Below are 18,866 nucleotides of genomic sequence, written 5' to 3'. Positions count from 1 at the left end.
TCTATGGGGAGTGTTTTTGCCCCCAGCGTGGCAGGGCTATACGTCCACCATTTTGAACAGACACACATCGAAGCCCCCACAAACCCCTACTCAGCTAACATCACAATCTGGTGTCGCTACATCGACGACATTTTCATTGTCTGGGAAGGCAATGATGAAACACTGAAAGACTTCCTAGCATGGATCAACAACCGTGACCCCTTCCTCAAGTTCACCTGCACCAGCAGCTCCACCGAACTGGCCTTCCTTGACCTCAATATAAGACCTGACCAGGGGGGGTTAACCACAACCACCCACTATAAGCCCACGTCAAGGAATTCATTACTGCGATTTGACAGCTTCCACCCCAGACCCCTCAGGGAGAATTTACCGTTCGGGCAGTTCCTGCACATACGGCGGAACTGCAGCAACATCCAGGATTTCAAATACCAGTCAAAAGCCCTAGTCCACAAGCTTGAAGACCGGGGCTACCCATCCAGAATCATCTCCAAATTGTGCAAAAGAGCACGTAACCAGAACAGAGAGGCCCTTCTAGAAACCTTTGTCAAACCACAAGAAACGCCCATTGTGACATGCGTCACTACCTACAATACAGCCTCGAACCAGGTATCAAACATAATCCGCAAAAACTGGAAGATCATAAATTCGGGCACCAGAAAGTGGGATCCACCACACTTTGCCTATAAAAGAGCCAAGGTTCTCAAAGACCAATTGGTATCCACCAGACCCAGGAAGAACCAACGACCAACAGGCAACACGATCCTCAACGCGTGGGGGCTACCAGAGAAAACAGGCCACCAACCGTGCTACAACTGTAGTGTCTGTCACCTCACCACCCCTTCCAAGACACTGTCCCTGGAAAACGGCAAAACCTGGACACAACGACAATTCACCAACTGTAATTCATCCAACCTAATATACCTCATCACATGCCGGTGCGGCTTGAGGTACATCGGCATGACCACCAGAAAAGTCAGAACCAGGATGACTGAACACAGAAGCACCATGCGCTGTGGGAAAAACATCAGTAAACTGACCCAACACTTTCTCACCCAAAACCATACCCCAAATGACTTCACTTGGACAGTCATTGAACAATTTGCAGTATCAGACTGCAACGAGAAAACTCTGCTCACCAAAGAGCAGCGCTGGATTTACCGTCTTTCCACCCACACAGTGTTTACTAATACGAATAACCCTTGTTCCTAAAATGGCCGCCGCTTGAGGGTTTTCTTCTGCGCATGCGTTAGTCACACTCACGTGACGTGACGTAGTTGCAGTTCTGGTGGGAATCTGTGCGCCTGCGTACTTGCTTCTAAGATGGCCGTCTGTGTCCTAACGTGGTGAAGCTTGCGCAGATGCTTTCGTGTTATTGTCTGTTGCACTAATTATAATGCCATAGTATATTTTTCAATTCAAGGAGTATAAAGTAGCTATTCATGGTATACAGTGAATTCATTTATTTCTATGTTTTAATTTGTTTTCGCTTACTTTACATGTACCGCGGTATTGAGGGTCTGATGGGATGCTCAAGGAGACATATTGAAACGCTCTTCTGCGCATGACAGACTTCTGCCGGTGGCATTGACAGAGTGCCAACTGAAGGTCCCTGCCAAGATGTGCCTGGGAAGATGCACCTTCACCCAGCCGGAGAAGCTGAAATGTATTACATTAGCAACAAATGTATTTCTTTCTATTGTATTCTGTAGAATAGGTCATGGGAACCCCAAAATCAATAGGCGGTCCCAGAATATGTAAAACTAGGCTTGTAGACGTAAATTGTGACTGGTGTGCTGACCTATCCTACTTGGGGACCAATCGAAATTGGGGATCCTGAAACTTGCAACATTTGGGGGGTGATACACTGACCCGAAAACAGTATAACTAGCCTAGGTTTGGCTAGAGAATTTGTCCGAGTTGTCTGAATAGCTGACCTGTCACTGACCCAACGCACTCAATAGGTGGCTGAATACAGAGCGCTGCGAAGCACTCTGTCCAAATTTGACCATAGACTCAAAGGTTTTACTAAACCTTTAACTGCTGGCGGAGCACTTTGCTGGGGAGTTCGCTAACCCAATCGGGGTTCTGACTGATAGCTGCAGAGAGGGTTGAGCGCAGGCGTTGCTTCCGAACTGCGGGTGCTGGTCGTTCCTTGGTGGTCCTGTCCTGACCCTAATCTGGGTTTCCTGTCCTGTCCTGGGGTGTCCATTCTGCACCTGCTGTCCTGTCGATGACTGTCCTTCCTTGGGGTTTATCCTGTCCTTACCTGACCCGTGGCCAGGGTTGGTCTTCACACCAGTCTAGGTAATTATAGTGCTAAAAAGTCTATACTGCACCTTCTATTTTTCTGTCTTTGCTTCAATAAAGACATACCTTTGCATACGTTAATTTTCCATGCTTTCGCAAAGCTACTGAATGTAAGCTCATACGTTATTGCTGATTTCTAGCATGTTCCTATGTTACCCTTCCTTTAAGCACCATTCTTCATACCGTTTATGAAATCTAGATTTGTGGTTTACAATTTTCCCTTTCTAAAGTTGATGTGAAGTAAGAGATCTAGAACTATAGCATGTTCCACTTTCCCCCCCTCCTATAGATGTATAGGATTTCCAATCTGTTATCCACTCTTGAAGTATTTCCCAATAGTAAAAATTCTACTTCGTGCCTAAGTTTGCCCCATTTAGAGTTACCCATTCCCAAATCTGCTTAGCATATTTCATTTTGTTCTTACCTTCCTATAGACTCATAAATGGTTGCCTTAGTTTTCTTCCTTTATAGTTATGTGCTGTTCGTTATTTTGATCATTGACTGCCTCTTGGTGGTAAATTGTATGCTCTCTGAATCTGAATTCTAAGACACACGCCGAGGGCTTACCGGCGTTCCCTTGTGGTTGCTGTTGCCACTGCTGTTTTCGCCAACAACTAGCCGCACCCGCTCCGCGGGTGCCGCGTCGCAGTTGGGGGCTTGTGTGGCTGTTGGGAGCACGTTTGCTCACAGCTTTCAGGAAGGACTCGAGGGAGCAGGGACCACGCTCATACCATCAGCGCCGTTGCAGGGACTCACCTAACCAGGAGCCCCTGCTTTCCGGCACACCTGCTGACCTGTTGCCCCTCCCACCCCTCGCTCAGAGGGTGAAAAGCGTTCGAACTCCTCATCTCAGCGGGACACACACACGCCGAGGGCTTACCGGCGTTCCCTTGTGGTTGCTGTTGCCACTGCTGTTTTCGCCTACAACTAGCCGCACCCGCTCCGCGGGTGCCGCGTCGCAGTTGGGGGCTTGTGTGGCTGTTGGGAGCATGTTTGCTCACAGCTTTCAGGAAGGACTCGAGGGAGCAGGGACCACGCTCATACCATCAGCGCCGCTGCAGGGACTCACCTAACCAGGAGCCCCTGCTTTCCGGCACACCTGCTGACCTGTTGCCCCTCCCACCCCTCGCTTCACGCCCCCATAAAGGGACGCCCCATCCCCGCTGTGCGGGAGCACGCGGGAGCATCGCGGGAGAAGCCCGGGACAAGGGCGGGACCATCTTTGGCCATCAGGGGCCAGAAGAGGCCGGGCCGGGCCACATTTCTTGGCTCAACTAAACGATCACGGGAGCAGCGGGAGCATGGCCTCAGGTACCAGAGCAAGCAACTCTAGGAAAGCTGCGGGAGACGTAGTTATAGGTACAATGGATCAATTTGTAACTCGGCCTGTCTTCATTGTAGAAAAGGAGATAATTCTAACCGAACGAAGACTTTCCAGGGACTCTGAGGGCCTATCACGCAAGCGCTCATCCCTGGGCGCCCTTGCCCTAGTCCCTAGTCCTGTAAATGCACCAACCACACCATTGGTGGTAACTGACACTCCGGACATTGATGAGAGGGTGAGTCGGATTAGGGCAAGCCTAGAAAGGGTAACTACCACTGCATCAGTCATTGCTAATGACTCAACACACCCTAATCTACCCGACCTTACCGACCCTTTGCTGGGGACACTTAATTATGATCTTGACTCCGAGATCAACATCGCCCCTAGCCCCTCTGTGGTGCACAACGAAGCCCCAAATCTTTCACTCACAGTCGTACCTATTGAAGTCAGTACATCCCTAAAAGCGGTTTCAAATACTACCCCATTAGGGAAACTAGCTCCAAGACTAGTTGCACACAAGAAGAGAAAGCGTCCTGTCAGTCCTCGCAGGGGGGGCTCTCAAAAGCCGCACAGTAAAGTAAGTAGGCACAATGTGACCAAAGGGGGTACCACTATAAACCATGTCCCACACCCAAAAACCACTACCATCCATACTAGAGATATTGTACCAGAGGGCATATCTGGTCCGTTAGCTTCTCTCGGTACCACTATACTCCCCCAGGCTGTGCATACTGATCTAGATGTTGAGAACATAATCAGGTCTGTGGTGATGCCCCTTGTAGACAAGATTGACAGTCTCACACGTAAATTAGCTACTCTCGAGCAGTCAATGCTGGATAATTTTTACGCTGTGAAATCACTGGTTAAATTCCACTCCAAGGCGCAGGGCGAAGAAAATGGTGGGTTAAGGAGTGGTGCTGTCACCTTATTACCCTCTGAGTCAATGTCTCGTCCAAAAACGCCTGTACCGGGGGAGGCCACTCAGTTACATCAATCCAACACTGAAACCAGCCCTGCCCCACAAACTCACACTCTTGAGCCCAGTTCGAGCTGCCAAAAGAAAAAACCCTGTACCCAAGCTCCTAAGGCCCCTAAGGTTAACTTTGCTCTAAATCCTAAGCCTATAGCGTCTAACTCTAAAGCAGCAGGAAATTTGCCGACCTCGCTGAATGGAAATATAACTCCATCCCTTTCCACTCCTGGCAACCAGGCTGCGCCTAAACCCCTAGCCAAACTCCTAGCTAAATCCCCGGCTAAAACACCAACAGACAGGGCAAAAAGGTACACACCCAATGCTAGCCTCCCCCCTGGTTGTAAACCGTATGTGGTAATTTTAACGGGGGTTCCGGAGCTTGAAGAGGGTTCTTGTGAGTTGTATACTGATCTTAAACACAAGACGCTCTCCTGGCTCAAAGCAAATAGACCCCTCCCAGGGCATATTGATGGTAGAATAGCCTATGTTCGTCGTGTGGGGTGGATCGGCAATAGACGTAAGGACCTAACTGGGGACTGCGTGCTGATAAATTTTAGCGACCCTAGAGCGGCAGGTATGATCTGCAGCCAGCAGTCGCATCATAACTTCTGCGACATTCAAACTAGGGATTTGGAGTACTTTTATCGTCCCCCCCCTTCATCGGGGCACAAGAAGTTTTTGCCGGATGGGGGTAGAGGCACATGGTTCCCGCATTTTCCAACTTTGGACGTTAGAGCAAGGGCATGGACACCGACTCAAGCAGCCCCATCCCAGGGTTGGGACTGGTGACTTAGCGATAAAGTGGCAATAATCGCCCCCCCACCTAGGGTTATTACACCATGCATAGCTGGGAGGGCTTTCCCGTTACCAGTTAACCTTCCTGTGCCCCAACCCGCGCCCAACCCTCCCATCCCCTCTTCCACAGGCTATCGGACAGAGTTTACTGAGTCCGTGGATGGAGTACAAATTTTGGGTGTTCAGGGTGGGGAAGCTGGATGTACTGAGTTTTTGAATCGTCCTACCCTGAAAACCATCAGCTGGAATGTGGCAGGCTTAAATAACAAGTTGGATGCCCCGGACTGGGTGGCGCTCACTGAGCCCCACGCAGTCTGTGCATTCCAAGAAACGTGGTGTGTGGAACCAAGGCACAGAGTGGGTTATGCCACCTTCTCTGTCCCGGCAGGTATCCCAGCATCGGGAAGAGGGCGCCCATTTGGAGGCCTCCTAGTCTGGGTCGACATATCTTTAGGTTGGAGAGTACACCATCATCCCCAAAAATCTCCAGACCTGATGCGGCTCACTGTAATATGCCCTAGGAAAGCTGAAAAGCTAGAGATCTTTAATATTTATACACGCGGGGTTTCAGGGAGGGCCTCGTCACCAACCCTTATGGCTTTGGAGGCAGCATTAGGGGAGTGCTGTGGAGACTCCCTAATCCTGGTTATGGGGGATTTTAATTGCACATTCGAGCCCCTGTTGACCGACGAATCCTTGGACCTGCACGACGAAGATTCAAGGAGAGGCGTCCCGTCCCTTGATCTTCCAATTGTCAAAAGTTGGACTCCTAGAATTGTTCAATTAAATTCCCTCACACTAGAGTATGGCTTGAGAGCAGCCAATGGGAGAACACGGTCAGATCTAGCAGGGGCACACACGTACAATAGGGTGGGTCACTCATCCAGGATAGATTACATTCTTTTAAACTTTCCTTTGTGGGCCCACATGAAGGACATGATAGTTTTACCTTCCTTGGATAGTGATCACAATGCACTTTCTTTATCCCTAATATACTGGTGGAGGGACAGTGGCTCATCTTGTGGAGCCCGTGACGTATCCGAGATAAGGTCACCGGGGGGTGTGGTCCCCTCAAACTGCCTTAGACGTTTAAAATGGGACAAAGTGGCTATCGATGAAGAAAAACTATCTTGCATCAGAGCCGTTACTACTGCTGCTTGTGAATTCCTGGAAAGTCAACCTCCCAGCCCGCACAAGATTGCAACCATGTTTAGTGAGGTTTCATCGACGATTGGGGACTTGTTTATGGTTAAACTAAAAAAGGGAAATAAAAACCATGGCAATCGACAGAGGAAATCAGGCTGGTACTCGTCGGAGTGCCGTGCTGGAAAGAGAGCTCTAATACTGGCAGTAAAGAGCGGTGATGCATCATTAATAGCTACCAAACGTAAGTGCTACAAAACTGTGTTAAAGGCAGCAAGGAGAGATTGGGAAGATGCCTTTTGGCAGGAACTCCGTGTCGCCAGTGTAGAAAAAAATGCCAAAGGTTTTTGGGACCTAATGCGGAAGAAAAATAGACCCATAGACACTGTTATCACATGCAATATCACCGAAGATCTGTGGTATTCCCACTTCTCAAAACTGTATACAGCATCAACAGCAGAAGCGATGGACTTTCCATTACCACAGATTCTTCGAGGTGATGAGAGCTATGAAGAAAGTCTATTCACCAGGAAAGAAGTTGAAACTGCTATAAAATCTCTGGTTCCTTGCAAAGCAGCTGGTCCTGATGGCCTTCCTGGCGACCTCCTTCGCGCGGATACAGGTGATTGGGGCATGCTAATCACATCGCTACTAAACGCTGCTATGGCAGGGGCCCCCCTCCCTGCTTCTTGGATGGCCGCTGAGGTGGTTCCCCTGCACAAAAAAGGCTCAAGAGATGATCCAGCTAATTATAGGCCAATCAGCCTAATAGATTGTTCCCAAAAAGTAGCGGGCAAGGTCCTCTTGTCTAGAATTCAGCAGTGGGCAGACGAAAATAAGATACTCTCGGACCTCCAGGCTGGGTTCAGAGCTGGCACAGGAACAATAGAACAATCGCTAAGGCTGCTCATGATCCATTGGAAGGTCGTCACGATTGGGAAGGGTACCTTATACCTGGCCTTCATCGACCTTCGGACGGCTTTTGATTTGGTACCCAGAAACAACCTATGGAAGGTACTGTGTGATCTTGGTATGCCACCCTACTTGCTTTATTTGATCATGAGGTTCCATGAAAATAACTACGCCCAAATACGCTGGAGGCCAAATGGGCAAAAGACCCCAAGAATAGAGGTGAATAGAGGTGTGCGGCAAGGTTGCGTTCTTGCCCCAACCCTATTCTCCCTCTATGTTAATGGGGTGGTGGATTTCCTGACCAAGTTACCAGCAGATGCGCCCCGTCTGGCAGGTCGTCTAATCCCTACCCTGCTCTTTGCTGAGGACACCTTACTTTTGTCAAAATCTCCAATGGGCCTCCAGAAGCTCCTCTCTGGTTTTGAGGATTTTTGCAAGCAGAGAGGTCTCTGTATTAATACAGATAAAACAAAGTATCTCATTTTGAACCCCCCGCAAAAACTCGGCCCCCCTCCAACACTGGGGCCTGTTGCACTGGAAAGGACCAAGATGTTCGACTACCTGGGCATCCGGATGGTGGACTCTATGAAATGGGATTGTCACTTGACCAAAATGTTGTTGAGCCTGAAAAGAGTGACTGGGGTCCTGTTGAAAGAGAAGAGAGCAGCTTCTACAAAACCAATAGCAGCGGTAATGGACATTTACTCGGCCAGAGGAGTAAGTGCAGCACTTTATGGGGCAGAGCTCTGGGGGATGTCAAATATGAAAGAGCTAACTCGAGCTGAGAACACCTTCTTGAGAAGCCTAATGTCTCTCGGTCCATCTGTCCCTATTTTACCAATGCAACTGGACATGGGCTGTCGGGCGATTGAAGACCAAGCGAAGTTACGCCCACTGCTACTGTGGGCCCGCATCTGGAGAGTGCCAGAGCTCTCAAGTTATGCGGATGGCCTTCGGGAGATAATCAATTCCACAGGTTGGTCAAAAATAAAATGGCTAAGGGACATCAAGGCCCTTCTTGCCAACCTGGGGCTGGAAGAAGCATGGCATCAACAGTCAGCCCCACCCAAAGCTACGTTAAAACAACTTTATTGGTCATGGGTGGTAAACAAAAGAAACTCTTCCACAACGACCTGTAAATCGACCAGAAACTTTGTGGAGTTCAAAGATGTCCCCATCAGAGAACTGTATTTGGACATCATTTCCGCCCCATGGGAAAGATCCCTGTACTTTAAATTTAGAATAGGTCTTCTCCCTGTAATGGAGCTTACATGTCACTGGAAAATTCCATATCAGACTGCTCCATGGTGCCCCTTCTGCCCTCAGCGCCGTGAATCTGTCCCCCATTTGTTATTCGAGTGCCCTGCCTACAAGGTTCCTCGTATGAAATGGATTAAACCAATGTGTCTCACCTTGGGCACTAGACATTGTATTGTGGCACTAAGAATATTACTCACAGACACTCGCACATTTTTTGCATGCGCCACCTCGAAATATCTTGGGTGGGCATGGCGGATTCGGTCAAAAAGACTTAGGCAAATTGTTTAATCATGATTTTAAATTTATGGTCAGTTTTTTTTGGCCTATCTCTTTTAGATAATTTATATAAATTCCCCCCCCAGAAATTGTAGGAAAAAACGTTTAAGGGGTTTTTTATGCTTTTTTAGCAATGTTTTAAAAGTTGAATTTACTATGTATGTATGCTTTTTAAGATATTTTTTATGTCGAAATAAAGCCTATTTGACTTGACTTGACTTGAATTCTAAGATAAACTTTTAAAACTTTCCAGTAGTCTGTGGTCTTTTAATGCAGAAGAATATCAAGTTGGTATTTTGTTGCCTGCCTTTCTTTTACAGCTAGCTCCCTGATCCATTGTGGTCATAGGTACCCGTAACGGTGGATTGGTAAGTCGGGTACATTAGAAATAAATAGGAAGGAACCAGGGTTACTGGTAGTAGAGTGTTAGGTCATCCGATCAAGGTATATCATAAATTGGAAATATATGGGCCTGGTACGTGTATGGTGAGATTATTTGGCCGGGTGGCCTGCGATCTCTATCAGTAATTTTCCGGCAGCAGAGCTATGGTTAGAGACTAGTTAAAGTTAGGTAGGACTAGTTAAGCTAGATAGGTTGGATGCTGCTAAAAATTTTATTGCTGATACAAGGGTAAAAATTTTTGTGACTTGATTAATCACGTGAAATGTTGCTTTGGAAAAATTATGAAATGTTTTAAATTGTTTTTCTTATTATTATACTGATATATGTATTAACCCATTCGTTAGTAAAGTGTTTTTATGTTTGTTGGGAATCCCCGGGGAATTGAATAGCGAGTGGTGAAGAGAATCTACTTCGCTTTGAGGTCATTGGCTTAAGGAAAGTTGGTGCAGGTTAGGCAGAACTGGAAGCACTAACTAGGGTTTTCTGAATGCATGTTTGAATAAATGATAGCAACGAGTTCGCTGGTGAAACTTCTATCGTGATATAACCTAATAAGGGTCACACCGGAAGGAGTAGCAGGTTCGTCGGAGCTTGGGTGATAGCAAAGGGGTTCGCTGGTGAAACTTTAGGCTCTGTATATATCCCGAAAAGAAGTGGATGAGTCAAAGAAGTAGCAGGTTCCCTAATGCTTGAGTGAAGGGTAGGCAGAAGAGATCTATCCGTAGTGTGTGAAAAGTAAATGGAAGTAGTTTACTTGCAGTGAAACAAATCTTTGCTGTCTAGACACTTGAGTACAGTGGCGAATGTGTTTATGTTGTTAAATAACTAAAGCACTTGCACTTTAAAAGAGAAATCAAGTTTCCGTTACCTTGTGAAGGAGGGAGTCAGTTGCGGAGCTGCTCTGACGTCACTCTGTGCCGCGCTGGGATTGGTAGAAACAGCGGGTGTGTAGCGGAGCTGGAATTGTAAAGGAGGGGTGAGTGCCGAAGCGTGAGAACCTGTCTCGCGAAAAGGCCGCACACCCATTGGTCGAGATTATTTGAATTCATGCATTTCATTGGTCGCACGAAAAATAAGAGACGCACTTGGATTGGAAGTGATTTTGTAAACAAAGTCACTCGCAGAAATCGTATGTGGTACTCGTATAGACCGCATACCAGACCTGATCCTCCATACTTAGGGTTTGAGAACGATCAGTGGAAAGGTCATAAAACCGACATTATGTACGGAAATAAGAGAAAATTATCCCTTGTAAATAAAGTGAAGAATTATTTCAAAAAGGACAAACCGATTAAAACCAGAGAAGGTGTTGTCATACCGCCACCTAATACTCCTGCATCGTTCATGATATTTGATAAAGGGTACCACTCGTGTGTATGGTTGGAAAACTGGGCGGAATACACAAAGGATGACGGAATTTTGGCTTTTCCGTTAGAAGGTACATTTAATGGCAGGATTCTATTTAATTTGAGAACCCGAATGAATGATTTACATCCCAGACCTAGGTTAACGCAGTACGAAGCACTAGAGGAATGGGAGATTGAGGCTTTTGAAAGGGATAAGCCCCGAATGGATAAAGGGTTAACAACATTTTATCCGAAGTTAAAACAGGAGACCCGAGATAAAAAAATGAAACAATGGAGACAGAATATGATTGTAGAAGGACTGTTTCCAATGATGCCAATGGGTGGTCCTCCTGCGGGGGAGAAGAAAACAGAAAAATGCAAACATTGGGTGCCCATTGGGGAGTCGGATGATGAATTACTAGATGACATGTTTATGAGAAGTCCGCCTCCTTATAATGAAGGACACAGACCCTCTAGTGTAGGGGAAAATTCTCGAAAACCTCCTCCCCAGGATGAGGCCAGATCTGCAAGTGTAGGAGAGGGTTGTCAAATACCTCCCTATAATGAGGGGTTAAGACCCATAGGTGCTAGAGATATCTGTCAAAGAACACCATTTAGTGGGGAGTCAAGATACTCAAGAGAAAGAGATTTCTAGCCTAGACCTCCTTACGAAGGTGAGGCAAGACCCTCAAATTCAGGAATTCCGTTCTCAAGACCCCAGTATGAGGAAGAACCAAGATCCCTAGGTACAGGAAGTTTGTTCCCAAAACCTAATTATGGTGAGGGACCAAGTGAGACGCATCCCACTGCCCCGAGTTATGCTCCAACTTTAACCCCGCAAGTAATACATGAAAAATCCTTAGACAGGTTATTGGAGGAAAAGGAGCGAGAGGCTCTAGCTAAACAGAGAGCCGAGATAATCCAGAAAATCTCCCAGTTAAATACAAGCCCTGAAGCATTGACAATCCCGGTAACTATTGGACCAGTGGTTCCGTTGTATGAGGACCGACAAGGGAGTCCAAAAACTCCAGTTATTACCCCAGTTATAGCACAGCCAAGACCGGAGCCCTTAATCGTGGATGACCAGACAAGTGAGTGCGAGTCTGAGGTCTCACTAATAGATCTGCCCATTAGGGATGCAGGAAAAAGGATGCAGAAAAGACATAATCCTTTCAACACGAGGGAGATTCAAATGGAATCGACTTCAGGTACTAAGAGTGTCACGTTGGTGACTCCTGAAGAGATTGAAAGATGGAGTCGAGAGTTAGAAAAACAAACTCCTCAGTCGAAACCTTTAGATATCTACAAGCTGAGAGTAGAAATGGAAGAACTGATGTCAGGAAATGTGGGGTTAGACAGATTAAATACCTATTCCGAGGAAGAGCTACTGTTTATCTGCAAATGTCTTACCCGGAATACCAGAGTGCTCCATGAAAAACTAACAGACGCTGCAGCTAGTATGGGAATAGATATTTCAAAATCAAAGCCCTTACAAAAACCCTATAGAGCTGATTTCTCATACAAAGATCTGGAAAACATGAATGTGTCAGGGAAAAAGGTGAAGGTCAAAGAATTATTGACCGTGCTGCAAAAATGGGGAGACGTAGAAAAATGGAAAGCCAGGTGGGCAAAGAAGAAGGACGAGGCTAGATCTAAACAGACGTCTTCTGAGTTCATTCTAAAGGAAGCTGACAAGCCAGAGCAATTATACCCCATGCGTGAAGTGCCAGGTGGAAAATATGTGCACGTTCCATGGTCCAGACAGGATATTGTGTCCTTTACCAATGACTTTCCCAAATTAAGAGAGAAGCCTGTGGACTGGTACAGACAGGTGGAAAGGTTTGTAAAGGTGCAAAAGTGCTTGTGGAAAGACCTGGATGGGTTTTTCGACATAGTGGTTCTTGTGGATTTATGGACCGAATGTAAGGTTGCCATTGATTGGCCTAACAAAGAATACACAAGGGACCCTATTACTGGTGCTCCCTCAGATGAGGTGATGAGAAAATATGATCAGGTCATGTTACACCTAAAGAAAAAGGTGCCTGCAAAGGAAACTGATTGGACCAAGATAGATAGAACCACGCATTGAAAGGGACGAGACTGTGCACTCCTTTTATGAGAGACTGTTACAGGTGTTTAAAACGTACAGTGGTATAGATAACATCGAGATGAAGGACATGACCCACTTCATTTACAGGTTTGTAAATGGTTTAAGACCCGAAATTTGCCAGTGGATCAAAGATAATAAAATTTATTGGCAGTCTAAGAAAATGGATGAGGTTTTACGATATGCAAAGTATTGCGAGGATGAGATGCCAGACAAACGAAAGGCTCTGAAGGAGAAAGTTATGTGGGCACAGGTAAAGTTGGCAGAACAACAGGAAAAGCAACTGAATAAAATGAATAAGAATTCCCAAAATCAAGGCTCTGGGGGTGGAGGGAAGCCCAAAGTAAAAATGAGCAGAGAAGAAGCTAAAAAGAAATTTCCCTGTCACCAGTGCGGAGAAATCGGGCACTGGAGAGACGAGTGTCCATATTTACAGCATGGTAACACCCAAACCATTGATTTAATTCCACAGACGCAGAATGAGAAACCAAGAAAGACCCAGCATCAGGTAAAGGCAAGTCAATTGCCCCGAGCGCCTAAACCAAATTATAAAGGAAAAACACCTCAGGGTGATGATATAGAAATCTGGGGAGGCAATGAGGATAGAAATGCAGCAACTTCGCAATTTTTGTTGAATGACACTTTTCTCTGTGACGATCAATACTGACGGGGCCTGAGAGGGGAGGACGAGGAGTGTGTACTTGGCGCCTCCTTGCCGGTAGACCAGTCAGGGCCATACCTTGAAGGAAAGGTTGATGGAAATGATGTCACCTTTCTATTGGACACTGGTGCTACCCGTTCTACTGTGTGAACAGCGGACGTTCCAAACCTACCCTTCTCGGGAGAAGCAATCCAAGTAGTGGGTGTGTCTAATCAATTGATTAGTACCCCAGTCACTGAGCCCATGGAGATCACAATAGGGAATTTCAAAGAAATGCATAGATTTGTAGTGTGTGATACCAGTCCAGTAAACTTACTGGGACGTGATTTGCTGTGCAAAATGAACTGTACCATCTTTTGCACACCAAAAGGCGTCGAAATTCAAACCCCAGACGAGGATGGCATATACAAATTAATGTTAATCAGACCAGATTCAGAAATTAAACAAATGACTATACAAGACTTACCCGAAGAACTCCAAAAGACAGTGAAACCAGAAGTATGGGACTTTACTGGAAAGGTTGTAGGATTAATGGCAAATGTAGACCCAATAAAAATAGCCATGAAAGAAAATGCAGTTTACCCCAATACCAAGCCATACAAAATGAGTGCAGAAGTGAGAGCAGGAGTTGCTATTGAAATAAAAAGATTGCTAGAAGCAAACATCATACAAGAAGTGATGAGTAGCCCATGTAACTCACCCATAATTGGAATCAAGAAACCTAGTGGCAAGTACAGGGTAGTGCAGGACCTGAGAAAGGTAAACAAAATTGTAGTTCCTTGCTGTCCTATTGTTCCAAACCCAGCAGTGATCCTGTATCAGATTTCCTGGGATGCTGAGTGGTTCACCGTGATAGACCTATGTCATGCATTCTTTTCGATCCCATTGCATCCAGACAGCAAATTTCTTTTCTCATTTGCTTTCGACAGTCACGTGTTCGTTTGGAATCGTGTCCCTCAAGGGTACACGGAAAGTCCCTCGATCTTTAATCAGATTCTGAAAAAATGTCTTGAATCTTTAGTCTTGCCTGGAAAATCTGTTTTGGTGCAATATATAGACGACCTTTTGGTGGCGTCTAAAAGTCAGAGAGACTGTGTTGTTGACACCATGCCTTACTGAATCACCTAGGTGAAAAGGGACATAAAGTATCCCCTGACAAATTGCAGTTCTGTACAAAGTCAGTGAAATATCTGGGGCACCAGATAGAAAAAGGCATCAGAAAAGTTACCTCAGAGAGAGTCTGAATAATTCGGAACATGCAGTTACCCCGTACTCAGAAAGAAGTCAGAATGTTCCTTTGAGTGGTAGGTTACTGCAGGCAATGGATTGTGGGATTTGCAGTCCTGGCAAAGCCTTTGATAAAAATGACAAAGAAAGGAGCAAAGGACCCAGTGGAATGGGATGATGAAAGCTTGACAGCATTTACTAAACTACGAGAATGTCTGTGTACAGCCCCTGCTCTAGGGATGCCTGATTATTCCAAGGAATGTGCACTGTTCTGTGACACACGAGACAATTGTGCACTGTCAGTCTTGACTCAGGAACATGGGTTGACTAGACGTCCAGTGGCATATTTTTCTGCCACTTTGGATCCAGTGGCTGCTGGATTACCCGGATGTCTGAAAGCAGTAGCTGCAACTTGCACGAGTCTAGAACAGAGTGAATCTATTGTTATGGGACATCCTGTAACTGTGTATGTTCCACATGCAGTTGTGATTTTACTTACCAGAACTAAAACTCAGTATCTCACCCCTAGTCGGCTGACTAAATACGAGAGGATTCTCGTGGGTGCTGCGAATGTAGTCATTACTCGGTGCAATATTCTGAATCCAGCCACCTTACTACCTGACTCAATGACTGCAGAAGCAAAGGGAGAGGACGAGCATGACTGCATTGACCTGACAGAATTTAGTACTAAACCACGCCCAGACATCAAGGAAGTGCCCTTGCCTGTGGAAGATGAAGAACTGTTCGTGGATGGCTCATGTATGAGACACGAACTTGTAGGCCTAAGTGCTGCTTATGCTGTAGTCTCAGTAACAGGCATTGAAGAAGCATCCTGTTTATTTGGAGTGAAGTCTGCACAAGTAGCCGAATTGATTGCATTAATAAGAGCCTGTAAAATTGGGAAAAACAAAAGAATAACAGTATATACTGACAGTCAGTACTGTTATGGGGTTGTGCATGACTTCGGCCAATTGTGGCTACAGAGGGAGTTTCTGACTTCTTCAGGTACTCCCATCAGAAATGGAAAAGTTGTACAAGATTTACTGGAGGCAATCCAATTACCAAAAGAATTGGCAGTGGTCAAATGTGCTGCTCATAAATCTGGCACTGATCATGTGACCTTATGAAATCGATTTGCTGATGAAGTAGCCCAACATTGTGCCAGACATCACATGTCTGTAAATGTTAAATTGGGGGACCTGGAAACAGCTGCCAACTTATGGTGTTTGAGGATGTGCCTACCTGGGAAGATTTGAGAGATTGGCAGCATGCTGTGCCATCAAAAGAAAGGGAAAAATGGAGGAAACTTGGTTGTCGACAGAGAAGTGAGGATGGTGTCATTGTGGGCCCAAATGGTATGCCTGTGTTGCCTAGACATCTGCTTGCTTCTATGGCCAGACTGATACATGGAGATTCACACACTGTTAGGGATGCCATGGTTCTGGTTTTCCAACAACCATGGTACAATCCGAAGTTCAGGAAGGTAGCAGAGTCACTCTGCCAGAGGTGCTTAACATGTCAGCAGTTCAATGCTGGGAAAAGAACAGTAGTTGAATTAGGAAAGATTGGAAAATCAGGGGATCCCTTTGTAAGAGTACAGATTGACTTCATCACCCTACCTCGTTGTGAGGGAATGAGATATGTCCTTGTCATTGTCTGCCTGTTTTCAAAATGGGTGGAAGCCTACCCTGCCAAAAAGAATAACGCAATAACTGTAGCCAAATTGCTACTGCGAGAATTAATACCTAGGTTCGGAGTCCCAGTCACAATTGAATCAGATAGAGGCAAACATTTTCAGAATGAGGTAATCGATCAGCTCTGTAAAGCATTCAAGATCACACAAAAGCTGCACTGTGCATATCGTCCAGAGGCTTCTGGAGTGGTGGAACAGATAAATGGCACTCTAAAATCGAGATTAGGAAAGATGTGTGAATCTACTGGCATGAACTGGATAAATGCTTTACCTCTTGTTCTGATGGGACTCAGAAGCATTCCAGACCGAAACACAGGCCTAAGCCCCCATGAAATCCTGATGGGAAGAGTGATGAGACAAGCATGGGTACCAGGACATAAACTGATAAACATTTCTGATGATTTGGTACTTGAGTACTGCAAGCAACTAGGTGACCAAGTGCGTTCTATCTCTCGCCAGATTGGGGAAGACGCCGTCGCCAACCCAACAACTCCAGTCCATAAATTGGTTCCAGGTGACTGGGTTGTAATCAAGAAGCATACTCGTTCAGATTGCCTTGCACCGAAGTGGGGACAACAACGCCAAGTGATACTGGTGACCACAACAGCGGTGAAGTGTGCCGGCGTCCCGAAGTGGATCCATGCCAGCCATACCAAGAAGGTAATAAGAGACGAAAAGAAGACTGACGCTGAAGGTTGTCCAGCTGAGGGGTCTCCAGACGATGGTCCTGAAGTAGCTGATGACGAACAACCAAGCACCAGTCGAGATGAGTGGATACCCATAATCGATCTGACTAACGACCCCATCAGAACAAGAAGTCAAACCTACGCAGACAGAGAGTGGGATAGAGAGGAAGAGACAGGCAGAGGCGAAGACAATCAGATTATCCAAATCCATGAAAAATCTGAAAGTGAAGAAGGTCAGACAGGGACAGAGCAAGTGATTGACACACCTCCACAAACTCCTGAAGTTGAAAAGGGACAGACAAGAACTAGTGTAAAAGTTCGAGCAGAAGAAAATCAAGGGTTCGAAGTGCTTGAACAGGATCAGATAGAAATAGAAGAACGTGTTCAGGACACAGAAATAGAGACACCCGAAAGCCAAAACCAGAATACACCTGAACAAGGCCAGCTTAGTAACCAGGCAGAAGAAATAGAAATAAGACCTGGAACTAGTCAGACAGGAAGGGAAGAAACAGAAGCAGAAGTGCCACAAACACATGAAAATAAAAGAGCATTAGAAGAAAGCCAAATCACAGTGCCAGCTAAAAGACTCAAGAAAAAGAAAAATATCGAACCAAGATATATTAAGAGACTGAAACTGAGACTAAAAACAGTAGAAGAAAAACTTGAGCAAAGAAGGAAAAGTTCCGGTATTGCAGAGCAAGCTGGAGAAAGTTCCAAAAGAAGAAGTGATCGAATAAAAAGACTGAACGAAAAATATCAAGATCCTGAATGGACATATTTGATCTTGGAGGAGTTTGAGGATCTTGATGTAACTGACGAAAGTGACGAAGAACAGACAGCTGATCATTCTGCCGAAGAAGACGAACCACCCTGAAGTTGCGCAGTGTAAGCTACCTGTGCAAAGTTACAAAGAGGGGTTGAAAACTTCTTCTGAACGAAAATGTCTGATTCAAGTGTGAATGGAAGGCCTAGACGCAGTTGTTGTAAAACATGCTGCAAAGTATGTATATGTAGTATAGCTATAGTGTTAATAATTTGGATAGGACTAACAGTTTTCATTCCTTATATGGTGAGCAAAAATACTAATATTGACCCTACACAGACTGTGACCACTGACACTGAAGAACTGACAACACGAAGTGTAGAAAGACGTGAAAAAGCACTTAGACAAACAAAATCAGACTTAGAAGCACCAGATGAGGAAGGACTACATTATCACGGAGTTAAGAACCAGACTCATCTGAATGTATTTGCAAACCTGTTAGTGCATTATGTAGAAACTATGGAAATAGAAGACTGCTATGTCTGCATGAAGCTACCTACTTCTGTAGCAGAAGGCATAACTTATCATCACCTGCCCCTGACTTATGAAATTTCCTGTAGTATTCTAGCTAGCTTGTTTTACAAAAGAGGACCGTTACAGTACTACTATTCTAACTCTGACGTGATATTTTCTGAACTTCCAATACGTGGAAATCTGAATCCTGTACATACTAAAAGTGACGTTATACGTTATATGGGAGAATACTTTCTGACTATAGGTACAATAGATTTAAACGAAGCACACAGAGATAACTTGACCTGTTCATTACATGAACAAGAAAAAATGTTTCTAAACATGGCAGAGAAAAGAAGGGAGAGTTTCCAAAGAAAGGCAAATGACAAAAGACAGAAAACTCCTAAATGGGCTGAAAACATGGAAAGCACCTCAAATGGTGGGGCTGGTCCTGCTTTGTTGCTGGATTTCGAGAGA

The sequence above is a fragment of the Lissotriton helveticus genome, chromosome 9 (genome assembly GCF_964261635.1).
Source record: "Lissotriton helveticus chromosome 9, aLisHel1.1, whole genome shotgun sequence".
Lineage (NCBI taxonomy): Eukaryota > Metazoa > Chordata > Amphibia > Caudata > Salamandridae > Lissotriton > Lissotriton helveticus.
Note: the sequence above shows the minus strand (reverse complement) of the source record.